Raw genomic sequence first — 17,846 nt, 5'->3', positions numbered from 1 at the left:
TTGAAATAATGAGAATAATAAAATTTTAAAATAATAAAAAATTTTAGTGAAATATATATTCATTTTTTGTTTTAAAATTTTAACGTTTGTTCAAGGTAACATGTACAAAATTATTATTCAAAGTGTTGCCCACCTGAGGCTATAACATTTCTCATCTGCTTGCAATTTGTGACGAATAAAGCCAATTTTAAACCTTGTTCTAATTTTAACCACTCTCCAGTGAGGGCATTCTGCATTAATCGGGGCAAATAGCAACTAGTAGCGCTAATGCCTTGGCCATAAAGCAGCATGACATATTTTTCATGCCATCTCTTGGTAAACTGCACTAATATAGTAATAGACCTGAATTTAAGTGCTCTAAATAAGACATCATATCTTATTTCAGTTTCCTTATTCAATGTTTTTACGTCTCGATCTTACTTTATATATGAGTGAAAACTATTTAGAATCCAAAATATGTCCAAAGTAACAGAAAACGCTTATGTAAACATACATGATCATTGGCACTCAATATCATTGAAGCAAAGCAATCCATAAAGTCATGATTCATAGATATCTACAATAGTCATACAACGAAAGATGGGTTTTCATCAACTTCGGAAATTCAAGTTATGCTGCTCACATGATTTTTATCCACTTACAACATGTAAAAAGGTTATACGGATCACCTAAAACTAATCGAGATAGATATAGGGTTACGTATATGCATGTAAATGATCAGAAGATGAGACGAGTTGAAATCCGGGTAACTGTCTGTCTATCCGTCCGGCATTAACTGCAAACGTTTAAGTTATTAGTATGAAATGTTCGGTTTTACTCGAGTTTTGTCTTCCTTTCTTGTCTTATATGGGTTAAAACACGTAAAGTGGTCCATGAAATTTTTGCAAAATCACCGATTATGAAAACAAGCAGTTCATTAGGAGGGGGATAAGACGCATAGCCCGTTCTACAAATAAGTCGTCAAAATTATTTTTTTTTTACTTTTTGAAGGTTGAAATTTAGAGCTCAATAAAATTGTAAAATTATTTTCTCGTAAACTACTGGAGAAAAATCGATGAAATTTTGTGAAGTCAAAGAAAAATGTTCGTGCTATAGTATAGATAATTTTTCTGTTCTGTTTTCAAAGTAATGGAAATATATAAAAAAGATATGTATGTGTTTGTCAGGTAGTGAACGCAAAAATAATATTTTTAGTAAAAATATCAAGTCATTAAGTCACGCAGGAGAGCAATTTTTTTCACAAAAACTATTTTAACTAAAAGTTTATTATCTGTATTTATAAAAGTGGACATAACCGCTTAAGGCTTAATGATAAATAATAAAAAAAATGGAAATTATGTATTAAAATCGATGATTCCCCTCGTAAAATTTTATTACCATATACCTGCAAGCCTCTACTTCTGTCATGTGACAATACTTGTACAACGCTTTTCTTATTCTTCATACCTTTATTATTTTACACCGCATACTATTCAAACTTAATTGATGAATAAAAAGAATTAATTAGGTGTTTGTTAATCTAGCGAGCGTAGAATCTTTAGTTACATTTCTTAGAAAACAAAATAATCCATTACTTGTCTATATAAACTCACCTTCGTCTCACTACTTTAAACTAATTAGGTCTGTGGAATATATGGTACTTTATGCTGTAGTTCAAATTTAGCGATTTATACGTTTTGTGTTGCTCATACGACATGGTGTACTATATGAATATCGTACATTTTATGCCAAATGTATGACTGTGTATAACTTTTAAAGGATTGCTTATATGAAAAAAAAATTATCAAAAACTTTTTCGAAAGGCAGAATATTTTGCATTAGTATCACTTTTAATATGTGTATATTTATTTCCTTTGTAAATGAAATCTTTATTGCAAAAGAACAGAAAATGGAAAAGTGATTTAGGCAAAATGAAATTTGAAAATAAAGAATATTTTTATGTTGAATTCTTTTTTAAAGAGTAAAAACTATAATTTCAGGTGGTGTTTGCGAATAGAACAACGAACTTGGGAAATAACGGAGACCTTACTGCGGCTGGGGTATGCTTTGGCTTAGTCGGTTGAGGCAAATAATTTTCCAGACCAGATTTTAAAGCCGTACTCAATCCGCTGTTTTGTATTATTGATTATGACAACTGCAAAACTAAGTACTTTAAGCCTACGTGAACGGCCCTACAATAGTCGATTAGGTCTGACTTATACTCATAGCAGAAAGGTTTGGATATTACATGCAAGATATACAAAATGAAAGTTATAGGAAAATAGCAAGCAATAAGGATTTGAGGTAATATTAAAAATTCTTCATTGGTATTCAACTTCCCTTCGGAAATGTAATCAATTAGATTTTCCAGTAATTTAAAGATTGAAGTCCATCCTTTAACCATTGTATTGCCTTAAGTAGCTCGTAAATCTTTATGACCGCCTCTCCAACTACGCTGATTGATTTCCTTTACATCGCCAAACGGACCACAACTTTATATTGCGTGGTTATAAACAAAGCGAAATCAGATTATACAATTCCATTATGTAAAATGTTGGTTTTTGCTATCATCAATAATTATCGGCAAAACAGGCGTAGCATTGCGAAGGAATTTGCGCATAAAGCAAACAAAGCCTTTAATGCACCCACTTATACGCGCCCTATGAACACACACAGGCACATATGTATATATAGATTATACAAGTGCTTACTTTGACCCAAGCACGCTTTCAGGCGCAACGACAGCTGAACTGCACACAGTACCGTTGCATTGCAACAACACATTTGAGTGTTTAACACAAAACAAATATTTATAACCGAAGAGTGAGTGCAGATATGCGGTGAAATCGGCAAACGTTTGCTTCTTTGCTTTGTTAAGTGCACCTACAGCCAGGTCACCACACATACGGAGCTGTGCAATCACGTTGTGCCACCAGAGAACATGACCTGACCCCATCGTTGGCAAACCTGAGCGTTGTCTTGGCTGCAAACAATGCGTACGAACGCCGCAACATGAACGCATAACTTTGCATGGCATAACGATGTGCACACATGCCATGCATATATGTATAAGTGTGCGTTTGTGTTTGTTGTTGCAACCTTAGTAGGAAGTGGCAACAGTAACAGGAAAAGTGCTTGCCTGCCAATTGAAAAATCGAAAATTGTGACAATTTATTGCTTTTCAATGTTGCCGCATTCTTATGTCGGAGCTTCTGTGCTTGTGCTTGTATGTGTGCGTCTTTGTATGTATATATCGTATTAAGTTGCATAACAGTGCTGAGTATATGCAAACAGCATTGCTTTCAGTTGGGAAATTGATGTATGATACTGTTTACCCAAAGAAATGCAAAATACCCAAACACATATCCATTTATGTATACTGGACATGGGTGCGTTTTAGATATACGAGGTAAACTTTAGACTTTTAACGGGACTTGGATGTGCTTTCTTTGAATAAGTTGCAAGTGGGGCTATGCTAAAGTGTAAAGCTTCATATATTGTAATTAAAGCTGGCAGACATTTTAAATCAAACAATACTATATAACGGGTTTTTCAATAAAGGCGCTACAAAAAGACCGATATTGCTGCAATTTTATGTTCGATATTCGTACGAAGTTCATCAATCATCAATGGCTTGTTGGCATAGATCATAGATTTGACGTGGCCACACAAGAAATAGTCTAACGGCGTCAAATCGAACGACCGAGGCGGCCAATTGACTGGCCCATTTCGTGAGATAACACGTTCACCAAACTTTGTTTTCAATAAATCGATTGTGACAATCGTTGTATATTGTGGTGTCGCCTTAATGGGCCAACACATTGTTCAAGTCCATATTATCCAATTCAGGTCAAAAATATTCGGTTATAATGAGAGGTAGCGATTTCTTAATTATCACGGAAGAAATACGGCCCAATGACGCCGCTGGCCCATAATGTGGAAGTCTGCCTAGCCAATACGCATATTTTGCTTACTAACGAAGCCATTCAGTCAGAAATGAGCCTCATTGCTATAAAATCGTTTTATTGATGAAAATTTGGATCATTTTCAAGTTGTTGCTCAGTTCAATTCACCAACATATGACGATTCTGGTGGTCAAGCGGCTCAGTTCTTTCGCCAATTTGACCTCGTAAGGATGTAGGTCAAGATCTGTTCGCAAAATTCGCCACAACGACATCACAGAGATGACTAAGGCTTGAGAACGACATATGAGAGACTTATTTTGGGTCTTCCTCAGTTGATGCGCTAGCGGCAGCAATATTTCTGACGCTAAGGATACTTCTTTGCCTAACTGGCAGTTGTAAGCCTGATTATGACATTCTTCTTATTATTATAGTGGCCAATAATCGAAAAGAAATACGTAGTAAGGGGTATTGAAAGCATACAAAGAGCAACTAGTTTATGCATCAGTCGTGATCTTAGAAAAACGTCCAGTCAAGCACTAGACCCTACCTTATATTTGCTGGTCACAATAGTGTGGGAACTTTGTCAACTGTTCTATAGAATTAAACTGAAATTCAGTTCACAATATTTCCTTCCTTTCTAGAGGAGAGTAGAAAAGTGGTGAGATGGACAGGAATAAGCATCAATACAGATGAGTCCAAACTAGATTATGGAGTGGGAGGAGTGTCTTTCCAGCAAAAGAAGATACTAGAATCAGCTTCCGAAAATCATATCACATCAGTGGTTTCCAGGAGGAGATCACAGCAATTAAAGCTGCACTTATGGTGTGATATGCCCGGTCATTATGAACCAGCTTAACTAGCAGGAACAAGCAACACTACACAATTAGACTCCGAAGAAGAGGAATTTTATGTGACTCTGGCTAATTATACATATGTAATCAACAAATAGGTTACAAATATAGCCAAGTCTCGGCGGAGTCAATCCTAACTTGCTCAACAGGCAGGCAAACATGGCATAAATGAAACACATGCCGTTTATTGAGATTCTAAAGAAATAGCATAAGAGCTCTAGCAGTAGTGCTAACAGCTAATTGTCTAATTGGCAGGCTGGGAACATCATATACTCATTATCGTAGAAGCTGTCATTGGATAGAAGAATAAGAGATGCGTATGCAAGCTTTTGTATGGAAACAGAATCAGAACTATGTCTCGGAGGTTGCACATGTAAAATTCTTGTTATTGGTGAACTTTATCAACACCACAGGGTAGTTGAGAGCGAGAGAATAGAGTGAGAGGATTCTAATCCTGGTGGCATTTACGGAGGTAACGTTGGGAGAAAAATGGTAGAATGACGAACACAGTTACGCTGATCATTTTTATAAATATATACAATTAAGTATAAAGTTCCCGACGTTCGCTTACAATTTTTTTGGTAAGCTCAATATACCCTGTATTTAAGAATAAGTATCCCAAGTAGAAGTTAAATAAAGTATCAGAGTATAACGCAGTGAGTGCAGGGTGGCTATGCAGCTTTATTCTGAATGTGCGTTAATAATTTTGCGAAACTAAATTGTACTATTCATCATGGCTGCGATTTTGGAAGTTACACCGAACATAGTCCACTTACCACTTTTAGCTATCATTTTTGTAATAAGAATTGCTGTCCTGTAAAATGAACGTTCATTGAGACCCAGGAAATGTTTGAGGCGGATTCGAAAATGAAGCTGTTTGGCCAATCTAAAATCAATTTACCTATATATGTAAATATTTATGAGTGAAATTGATCATCTTAGAATGTCGACTTAGTCAATAAACTCTCGATTATCCAATTTTACGAGGTAGATTCTTATTTTTTGCAGTACTCGGCCGTCACAGATTGAAGTCTTTTTTGGGAGTACGAAGATATGAATCCAATACCAGTAATCCTCTCCTTGAAATGCCTTCAAAAATGTACTCCAAATATTAGGGTCATATCTTTTTAAAATGTAATATTTTGTATTATCGCAATAAATATAAAAATATATAGTATAATTATAAATAAATAAATATAATTAAATATATAATTACGAACTAACAAAAATTAGGTTTGACGCGTTTAACAGAATTATCGAATGGCCAAGAAGACGTGGCCACTAGTTGTAATACAGCCCACTTGAAGTACATCAAAATGACACCAAATTGAGGTCTGAGGTAGCATAGCAATTATCCCATTAACATAGCAATTAATTATAGCTTAACAATAGTTTCGAGGTTTCCTGTACCTCGCATGTATCTTACACATCAGGTCTTGCAATACTAAAACACATATTGTGTTTAAAATAGTGCAGGTGGTGGGTAGATAAGTATTCTACACTTTTAGGAAGGAACTACATAGCCTTGCTTATTTGTGCCATCTCGCCCTCATAACCTGGATAACAGGTAACGCAGAATATGTATAAGCACTGGCTTTATATACTATTCTTTTTATAGGCTGTTTTTTTGACATGTGGTTTTCAAAAGCGTATAATTTAAGGTTGAGGTCAAAAAATTAATTTTACTATAAAGATAAGGGTTTGCTGTTATGTTTAAAAATTGTTTCTGTCAAGGGATTTCCCCGGTTGTTTCGAATATACATATTCCTGCCGAAAGGCCCAATGCGCCAATTGTTTCGCGCTTATCTGCGTAGACAAGCGCTTTCATATACAGGATTTTTCCGGAAAGTAATAGAACTGATTTTCTTACACCGCGACTGTACTTCGGAGCGTTCGCGCACCGACTGGCTTCGATAGAGGACGTTGCTAGTTAAAGAACGGGTGGCTCGACAGTCGTCTTCGAGCACCTGGAGAGTCAGGACAAACATTTTCGCATGACGTGCTTCTGTGAGCGCCGTAAGCCTAAAATACAGCGTTCAATAGAGCAGAGGTACGCGATTAAACTCTGTGTGAAACTTGGAAAATCTGCGACAGAGATGTTTGATATGATCAAACAGGCTTATCCAAATATTGGTTTGGTGTGTTTTGGTGGCACCAGGCCTTTTTGGAGGGCCGGGAAGAGGTAGCTGATGAATCAGCAAATTCAAAATGAAAATAATGCTCATTGTCTTTTTTCACATCCAATGTATCGTCCACACTGAATTTGATCCTCCTGGACAAACCGTCAACGGCAAGTTTTACGTGGAAGTCCTCTAGAGACTCAAACAGTCAAACGGGTACGACAAGACATCGCAGCCGATTGGAACTTGCATCACGACAACGTCCCGTCTCGTACCGCCTTTCTTGTGAACTGCTTCCTAACCGGCATCCCAACGCTTCCGCAACCGCCCTACAGCCCAGATGTAGGCCCCCCGGACTTTTGTTTGCTTCCTTTCCAGAAAAGGCCAATGAAAGGCAAGCGTTTTGATACGACAGAGGGGATCCATGAACCTCGGCTCTCAAGGCTATTACGGAGAATGCCTCCAATGCTTGGAAATCGCTCTGGCAGCGCTGCATAGACGCAGAAGAAATCTATTTTTATAGTTTTTCAAGAATTGTAACGAATTGTTCAATAGATTTTTTTAAATTGACTTAGTCCTATTACTTTCCGGATAAACCCTGTATTCCAACAAATATTGTCCAACAGTGGATTGTTTCGTTCGCTGTATGGTATATAGCGCCGTCGGTGCTTTCTCGTTTTGGACCCATTCACCAAATGTGCGACAAGCTTGTTGGTCTTCGGATACAAGTCTTGTACAAGTTGGGTTTCGTAAGCCCGCAAGTCAAAAATCAACATTAAAAACTTTCATAAAGTGGAAGTTGGAACCGATCCGGTTTTTGACGGCGATGGCGGATGCACTCATTCGGTTTTTCTTTGATTGGCAACGAATTCCAAATATTTATATAATCTAGGGAGTGTGGTCCAAATCCTTCGTCTACGGGTAGAAAATTAATCAAACTTTTAACTATCGGCAATAGCAAAGCCAAAAAACTCCGCACATTGCAAAGATATTTAGGATGGCAGGCTAATATTTATGTATAAATCATCTTAAGTCTCATCAAAATTTATTAAATCATAAAAATACTAAAAGGTGCACCATAATTTTACACGTATATGAGTGTGTGTATGTATGTTCTCACGTTTATTTATATATAAATCCGCTAAGCTGCAATAATGTAGTCATGTGCATGCAGCGCACGTTAAACCCTTTTATAACCCCATTTTATTGCAGCTATTCCAAAGAATGGTTACGGCCAATCAGTAAGTGCTAATGTGCGAGCAAGTGTGCGTGTGTGTGTGAGTGTTTGTGTGCGTGCGTAATGCTGCGCGTTTGCCTGGTGTTAGGTATCGATTAATTCTCACCTGTTATTTCACTTTAATTCAACCTTGAAGTCGTAACCATTAAAATAATTTCTGCGGCAAGCTAACAAATGCACTGGCAACCACACACACACACATATACAATTTAAGGCACATATGTCTATGTGTTAGCATATGTATATGCGTATGTGAGTGCGCCTTGCAACCAAAGAAATTGACTTTTATCGTGATTTACAATCACTTTGGCCTCTGTGTGCTGCATGCCACATATGCTCACATACAAATACATACATAACATTTATTCTTAGTAATGCTTATATATATGTACATATATTACTTTTATACATATAAGTAGGTCTTTGTAAGGGATTTCTTGAATTTGTTTGTGCCGTTAATTGTGTGTACGCTTGCGCTTTTACAAACACAATTGCACATTGCCCGAGTGTGTTAGTGTGTGTCGTTATTTCTTAACCGCAGTGTGGCAGTCGTAATGGTTACTTTCTATTGCTCCTTTCTTCATTTCTTTTTATTCCACTTTTTTGACTTTATATTAACGCAAGATTTTGTGATTCATATCTCTTATCCATACTTTCATGTTCACATTATATAATCTTTATTAGCACTGTTGCACAGCTTAATGGTTTCAGATTTGCTTTCATTAAATATCATCTATAGCAATTTCTTATAAGAGCATTCTAAAGCATTCTGTAAATTTAGCATTTATTTTAAGAATACAGTTTAAACGAATAAAAAAATTGAGTCAGGAACATATCCTTCGTCCGGAGAGGGGTTTGAGCAAAGCTTGGAAATTCTCAATAACGGCTTGCATTGGTCCCACCAATTTTAGTCTCAACAACACATATGCATCTTCTTAACAAAGCGTGTTAAATTTTCGATATTCATAGACCTAAATTAGATGATCGTTAAGCTCATGATTGCTGACGCCGTAGCTCACTTGGCTTCGGGTGGCTGCATTTTAAAAAACCGTTTGTATAACGATCACAGCAAAGCAAGTTGACTTCCGTTGGCGCAGTCTGGTTCGCGGTGGTTCACTCGATACAGATATCAGCCTACATTAAAATATTTATGGCAATCATTTCTTATTCTGAGAACTACGTTATTGTAAATTTTGTTGATGTTGTAATCAAATTGCACCGGAGTTAAATTTTTCAATTCCCTTGCTTTAGATCTCAAGAGAGTCTTAAGGGGTTATATACAGTTAGAAGGCCAATACAAAGCGAATTTTCCAAAACTTTTTTTTAAGAAAACTGTTAAATTTATTGACACAAAAGCTTGTACACACATTACGGTATTTTCAGATTTATTATTAGTAAAAATATTTATTCGGAAAGGAACTACAGCTGATCTCCGGGAGCTCCTCTCAAAAAAGACATTTTGCGGTGACCACTATATCACCAAACGAAGAAAAAAGCAAAATAAAATTTTTTGACAAATGGTGATTTCTCACAAAAAAAATTGGATTTCTGACCAAAATTTCGGCCTTAAGTTGTTAATAAAAAATATTTATTGGTGAGAAAAAGTCTTTATTACTAAAATATACATTAAATATAAACTCGTGTTGAAATTTTCGAATAATGTTGGTCACCGGCTTTGCAATAGCATTTTGAGAAAAACGCATTTAAAGTTTGGTCTCATACTTCCAAGCACTCTGAAAGGCATTTCCAAATTTGCGTGTAACTTCGAAAATTTTCTTCGAACGATATGAAATTTTCTGTGTGTATTCTTAAATATTGTACATTAAGAAAAAAGTTCGATTTTTTGAAAATTCTAACTGCTTAAAATAATTTTGTGGTTAAATGCGAACCTCTTTGCTTACAGCCTTTTTCCTGCTGACAGCTTTCAAGGCTAGTACTGAAAAGAATTCTGCAACCAATAAATCTGTCTAACATAGCGGAAGTCAAATATCTTATTTGGTGTCATTAACGCAAAGGATTTTCCTATTATCTTTTCGTTTTTGCAACGACTTTCCTCAAATATTGAAAACAAAATATGATTTTTCATACTTTGAGGTGAGTTACCGGAGTAGTTTTGAAGTGAGCCAGAATTCTCATTATAATCAGAACAGCCGCCGTAATATTTAAAATCATTTATGCTCTAACATGGGAAACTTAATACTTTATTCAGATTTACTTGGTATGCGCCAACATTTTTACCACTGAAATAATACTTATTGGAGGCAAGATTTATAAATAACCTTGATGTTAAATTAATTTATAGAACCAATTTAAAGTACAGTAGCAGACTTTTTATAAAAGAAGCGAATTATTGGAAGTTGTATTATGTAGTACGTCGTCATTCTTTAGCTGCTTCTAAAAGCGGCTTAAGCCTTCCGAGACTGTTGCCCTGTTTATTTTTTTAGCTTTCTCGTTCCATAGTTTCAACCTACATATATTTACACATTTTCAATTAGTTACATATATTATATGTACATATATATGTCTAGATTTTTCTATTTTGTCACAATGCGCCTGAAAGCATACCTCGATTTAGCTACACAAATCCTTTGCCGCATGTTTGCCCGTGCTGTTATGTCGAAATTTCTATGTATATGTGTATGCAAATGTGTGCCATATATACTTTTAACTTTATTTTTCGTTCCCTATATACTTCATTTTTCGCCGTTATTCTTCGGTTAGACTTTAAATGTATTGTACATATGTGTAAGTCCAGCTTTAGCCTTCTTACCGTTTCAAATCAGATTTGTTGCACTGATTTCTTTATTTGCGCAAAAATTGTGTTATACTAAAGTAGCATATGAACAGTATATGTATATGTATGTATTATATGTATGCACATCAGCACATGAGCATGGTACCCTCCAGTCAGAAATAAATGTGAAATCGTAATTCTAGAATGGATAATTACTCTGCACTTGCACATATGGTTCTTAATAAGTGAGACCAAGCTCTTTCTCTTTTTAAATTTTCAGTTTCTGAATTCTTTTGATCATTTGAGTACTGCCAAAGAACTAACAACAAGGAAAACTTAAATAGTTCAGTCTTGGATTTAAGAAACCTAAGACTTGAAATATTGAGTCATTCCAAATAATATAACTGGCCTAAAAACTGTAAAAATAAAATTTGGTGGCATTGAAGAAAATGATTACACCATTTACTTGATTTCTCTTCGTTTTGATTCGATAATTCATTACAAACCCATACGATTTCTCACCAAATTTAAAGTAGCACCATTACTAGTAAGTCTTTGTGAAATTATAGTAGTAAATACCGCTCTTTGAGACATCAAACTGTTCTTGCGTCAATTTCAACTTGTAAGGATGTAAGTCAAGATCTTTTCGCAAAATTCGCCAAAACGACATCACAGAAATGACTAACGCTTGAGAACGACGTGCGAAAGACTAATTAGGGTCTTTTTCAATAAATGCGCTGGCGGTAGATATATTTTCGACACTTCCAGCACCTTTTGGTCTCACTGGGACAGGAACATTTTGTACTGCGTCTGTGGATTCAAATTTTGCCACTATACGTTCAAATGTTGATCTGACAGGACGATTATAATGACCCTAATTTGGATCTATTAAAATAGGGGCCACTAACTCCGAATTTCAGTAGTAAGTTTTATTAATTTGGACTCGTTGTTGGATCGTATATCTTTCCATGATGAAATGGCAACCATTACTGAAGAGAAATGTCAAAAGAGCAGGTTAAAATATGGTGTCGTTTGCTGTCCCTATCGGTCTACTTTTGTTGCGTCCCTATTGAAGAGCCCGTTACTAGAGAGGAAATATTCGGACTTATAACAATTTCAGAACAACTTTCTAAGGAAGTATTTAGTTTGACCAAAAGATTGTGTTCCTCTTTAATCGAATGGAGAATGAGTTAGCTTACTGTTTGAATTGGTTTGGATGTATTAAAGTGGTATTCTCAAGTAATCACTTCGAAAAATCGATTTTGTTTTATATTTTGACAGTAAAACCTATTGAAAACATGCTGTGAAAAATTCAGACCGAAATTCATGGTATTTGATAAGTTACAGCTCATAGTCGCCGACGTGTCGTAAGCGATTGTCTACCAGGCTTGAAACTTTAAACGCATTTTTTTCGAATCATCATTTTCTGAAGCTGTCATGGTCCTAAAAAAAAAGTATTCAACCGATTGCCTTAAAATTTACATATGTTCTTCTTATTTTTAGTTATCGTCCCTACCAGAATTGTTTATTTTCAAAAATAATTTCATATGTTTTTTAACGATTTTTAACGAAAACAGCAAGATTTTCGTGACTTTTGAAGTTCGACATTTTTTTTTTAATGAAATTGATTATATTGGGTAGGGACGATAGCCGCAGAACTAATGAATAATAATCCATTCGATTTTTTTTATTTTAGATAACACGAACAGCCGTATCACCATGACCAGTGAACTACTTTTTTTTGTTGGGGACTACTACTACTATATATATTAAAAATGTAAAAAACGAAAAAAAAAATTTTTGTACATTTCAAAGTACAAATAAAAATATATTAAAAAATTAAATGATTGAATTTTGTTGTAGTATAAAAAAAATTTCCTAAATAGTGGTAAAATGTCTGCGTTCACATGAGAGTACCCCCTTAGGAAAAGTTGATGCGCCCGGTGTCCCCCAATTTTGCTCCGTATAAAAGCATAGAGTATCTCAAAATACCAGCGCATATGCACAAAAATGTTTCGCTGTGTTTAAAGGGTATAACAAGGTCGCTTAGTACAATCTGATATTTTTTTTTGTTTTTTATCGATATACATACATATGTTTTGATTGTAATTTGACTAAACTACAACTTTATAAATGCATAAAAACCAAAAAATTAACTATTCTTCACGGTTTTTTTTCTTTACAGAGACTGCAGAGTGGTGCGCGATCCACAAACGCTAAAATCGAAAGGATACGGTTTTGTGTCGTTTGTGAAGAAATCGGTGAGTTGCAAACAATTAAAAAACGTATATCAAATATATAAAAAATATATATGTATATGTAGATACATTTATATAATTACAAAAAATATTTAAGCGCAAGAAAGCCTTTTCATGCTCTTTCCTTTTTAACATTTCCCACTAAATTAAAAATGTAAATTCTTTACGAAGTGAACGCGTCCAACGCCAACTGTTGTCAAACTGACACGAATTCGCAGCTGTAAGATTTTACCCAACGCCAGCCCTCACCGTTCACAAGCGCATACAGCACCACAACACGAGTGTCAGTAATTCTGAATTCTCAAGCGCTGCACGCTCGTTCGTCCGTCGCTCATCAGCTGTGTCAGCTGTCAGTCTATAAAGTCATTTCTCAACCAACTGGGACCATATTAGCCGCTTAAGCCTGGCGCCCAGACTGTCTTAAGCGCTGTCTGTCAGTCACATGACGCCACGCATACACTGGCAAAACATTTATACGCCTGTCATATGGCGAGTCAGTGGCACAGTCGATTTGACTGACAGGCCAAAAGGTGTACCATGTCACACACCTTCAACGCAACGCCTTACGGCGGCAGCGGTGGCGGCTGTTCAACTGAAAAGAGGTTAATTAAGCACAAAGATGAAGACATTTCCACTGTCATACTTTCGCTGTGCGTACGCGTACATATTTTCGTATGTGTGGGTTGGTTGGTATATATACATATACTCATATTTGGGAACAATGTGTGCTGCCACTTGGCGCTCATCTGAAAATCGCAAAGTGCTCATTGGGTTGGAAAGCCATTTTTCAGCAGTTTTTCTCTTAACTTCTCGCTTGGCTTTTGCTGGCGGTTAGCAGCCGCGCGCCCTCCACTTTTGACAAGATCTAACTCAGCAGTGGCTGACTCAGTTTTCGGCAGGAGAATCGAAAATATTTTGCCTTAAACCTTGACAGCTACGTCACAACTTTGCTGTACAAACATTCACATTTATAGAGACACACATACACATATGCTTCCACTGCCAAATAATATAACAAGCAAACAGCTAGTCAGCCAAGCAGCCAACGCTGGGGATTAATGAAGTTAAAAACCACACTGTCAACAGAAATTAAACAAGTCGACGCTCAAAAGCCAGACGCACTTTTCTTTTTACATGTAAGCTTATGCTTTCACAAGCTTTAAATATCAAAAATATCAAATGGATGCAAGCTTATCTCGTTCGCTGAGCAGTGTTTCCTTTGCACCGTTGTATTTTACGTTTGCCTGTGTGTTTAAACTGGTGGAGCCCTAATCAATATTTCACTACACACATGCACATGTAAGCATATAAATAATGAAACTCACTACGCTGGTGAAAGTTTCTACATAACCTCTGACCTCTCTCTACCTTTTAATATTTTAACTTTTTCATACCCAAATCATTACCAAGCTAGCTAACTAAACAAAAAAAGCAAACTAAGCGCTTTTCCCACTGTTAGCTAAATAAAGTCATATGTTTGTTGCTGTTATTGGGACATGTAACACCTTTTAGTTCTAACTATGATTTATATAAAAAAAGTGTAAAATTCATAGGCTAATTTGCAGTAAGTCTTGTCGAATTAACCCTTGACGTCGACTAGCGAGAGCTGATGAGGGTGCTAACAATATTTTCCGACAGAACACAACCTTATTTATACATTTCAAGTGAAACTGGTATAATTTTAAATATACACACACAAGTTCTCAAAGCTGTGTCTTCGAAACTGTTACTCGGATCAACTTGCAAATTTAGGACAATATTCTAGAGGTGTCGAAGAATTTAATGAGATAATAAAAAATCGATTTTTGAAACCGTAAACCCATATAACCCCTTAAACTACCTTTTTATACCGTGAACAGGGTATATTAAGTTTGTCACGAAGTTTGTAACACCCAGAAGGAAGCGTCGGAGACCCTATAAAGTATACATGTAAATGATCAGAATGTTGAGCTGTGTCGATTTAGCCATGTCTGTCTGTCTGTCTGTCCGTACGAACTAGTCCCTCAGATTTTAAGATATCTTTTTGAAATTTTGCAAACGTCATTTTCGCTGCTCATTTGTCGGAACGGCCGATATCGGGCCACTATAACATATAGCTGTCATACAAACTGAACGATAGGAATCAAGTTCTTGTATGGAAAACTTTCACATTTGACAAGATATATTCCCGAAATTTGGTATAGATTATTTTCTAAAGCAACAATGTAATCTCCGGGGAAATTGTTCAGATCGGCTTACTATAGCATGTAGCTGACAAACAAACCAAACGATCGGAATCAAGGGCTTGTATGGAAAACTTTCGCATTTGACGTGGTATCTTCACGAAATTTGACATGGATTTTTGCTTAAGGTAATAATATAACTCCGAAAAAATTGTTCAGATCGGATTACTATAGCATATAGCACCTGTAAAGGGTATATCAGCTTCGGTGCAGCCGAAGTTAACGTTTTTTCTTATTAATACTAATACCAGCTGTGCGGGAAGTTTTCGATGTAGTATGTGGTCTTGAAGTGAAATATATATTACCCACGCAAACATCACACGGTTCAGTCATTTAGTTGAGTTCAATAAGACCTTTAAGAAGCCCATATCGGTAGACTATAATCCGATGAATTGCCAACTAAACTTAGCGTTATACAGGCATTATTTTAGTGGCTCTTGGTTGAATATTTCAAATATCTAGATTAAAAACCCTGCAGAATGCTCCTTCTTAAGATCTACCTGCCTTAACATTTTTTCTTACATTCTTTGGCAGTGCAATATTTTTGATCGGATCAGGTGATTTTACCATATAAGAACAAATTGCCTCGAAAGAGAGCATTAACCGTTGAATAGGTTAGGTAAGGTTCGATGACGGATCCAGTGATCGCAATTGGAGTACTAAACGCAGTTATTTGTGAAACGGTAAAAATAGAACTTCTGTATCGGACCTTATAAGTCAGCAAAGCACCTTGTAGCCAATAAAAATTTTCTTATGTATTTAATTTCTATTCCCAACAGCTTGCTAGGAAATCTAAGAGTATGATCTCTCAACTGCTTAAGCCTTGAAGGGAGAAGGAAATGTTGAGAAGTTTCCACAAACCCTTTTTCCCTACAGCTGCTGTATGCTGTCATACGGCTTTGGTAAGCTTCTCAATCTTACGGCGTCAACGCCGATAGCGCAGTGGCTTGTCAGCACTCTCATAACTGGCCTCACTGAGGGTAAAGAGATCAATGGAACCGATGGTAGGTAGCTCAGCGCTGGACTAACTAGCATGAAGAGAGTGGAGCCCTACCCTTTCTACTGATAACGTAGCTAATGTTCCTTGCATAATCAACAAAGAAAATCGTCGAGAGCTGATAGTCTTGCTGTACTCCAAAAGGGCCAGTTTTGGAATTAGTTTTCAAAGACGTGATACATTTCGCGTTTCTAATCAAAACTTTTTTCCGACTTCATTTATGTTACATAAAGTTATTGTATGGATCTATCTAGCATATCATATGTCTCATATACACCATTAGCTCTTATTTTTACTAACTAGCGTTATAGCATATATTTATTCCAAATTTTACATTACACCACCACTACCACAGACATACACGCACATAAATTTAATAAAGAAATTCGCAATGTCAAAAAGTGGGTGAAACTCACACAAAGGCGAATAAATCAAAGCAACAATGTCAACCGGCATTCTGCTTTAAATCAATGCCGCTGCCGGAGGCGTTTCAAATTTCTGATTTTCTGCACTGTTGATTTTCGTTTGATGCTTAAAACGTGTCTTTGTCGCATTTTCCAACTATTAAACACATGAAATTCAATAGCGTCAAGGCGAGGCAAGAGCTGAAAATATTTGACATACACACAGAAACGTCCGTGATTTTGTTCGTGACATGCACACATTCGTGCGTATGTGCGTTATTCATACGTACATATATACAAACATATGACATGTAAGACACGCAGCCAGCGGCGTAAACACTTGTGAATATTACACTTACAAAAGTGGGTTGGCAAACAAACAATTGCCCAGGAATTGAAGCAAACACGAAGCGAATAAAAAAGAGCACTGCTGAATTATAAACAAGTAAGGGAAGGCTAAATTCGAGTGGACTTGAATTTTATATGTCTTCGATATGTGGTTGGTATTTTTGACTGATTTCTGACATATTTCAGTGATACATCTTTATTGAAAGTCTTTATAGAACAAATAATACCGTTAAACCCCAATAAAAACTTAGTTTGATATCAGTTTAAGTTTCACTAAAATATTATTTACCATATGTGGAACTAACTCCGTATGGAATATTTTACAGATGGCTCGAAAACCGTCTTTATAATCTTGATTAGGAGTCTTTTGAATACCATAAGGAGTATCCTTCGGTACAAAATCTTCATTAACATGAAGAATATCGAGGACAATCGCAGAGATTTCAGCCAGACTTCTACCAATATACTAGTGTACCTTTCCTACCCTCTACCCAGTAATGCGAATATGCAATGAACTTCATTTCCACATCTCATTTCGAATACTACTTAAAACCAAGATAGATGGGAAAGGTTGTTTCTCGCGAGGATTATACCTCATATTGTAAATGAATTTGTTGAACAAAACGCTTACCACCTCAAGTTTTCTTAATTCGCTTACCAATTATGATCAATTTTTCAGTTTTCATTTTCATCTTCATTGTGATTTATGAAACCAATATGGTGAATTAGTTTCTCTCAGCACTCTATCAATTACTTATAGTCATAATACCCTCGAACAAAAATTTTGCTTC

General features: G+C 36.1%; 1 protein-coding gene across 1 annotated transcript in view; it reads left to right on the top strand.

Annotated features, from left to right (window-relative positions):
• The window catches only part of LOC120776321 (nucleolysin TIA-1-like), a 333,892-nt gene that overhangs the window by 270,706 nt on the left and 45,340 nt on the right, over positions 1-17,846 (top strand). Inside the window, exon 3 of the mRNA XM_040106855.1 lies at positions 13,012-13,087. The gene's annotated coding sequence lies outside the window, so the exon portion shown is untranslated. The remainder of the gene's footprint in view (positions 1-13,011; positions 13,088-17,846) is intronic.

Source organism: Bactrocera tryoni, chromosome 1 (assembly GCF_016617805.1).
Source record: "Bactrocera tryoni isolate S06 chromosome 1, CSIRO_BtryS06_freeze2, whole genome shotgun sequence".
NCBI lineage: Eukaryota > Metazoa > Arthropoda > Insecta > Diptera > Tephritidae > Bactrocera > Bactrocera tryoni.
This window is presented reverse-complemented; position numbering and strand designations above follow the sequence as displayed.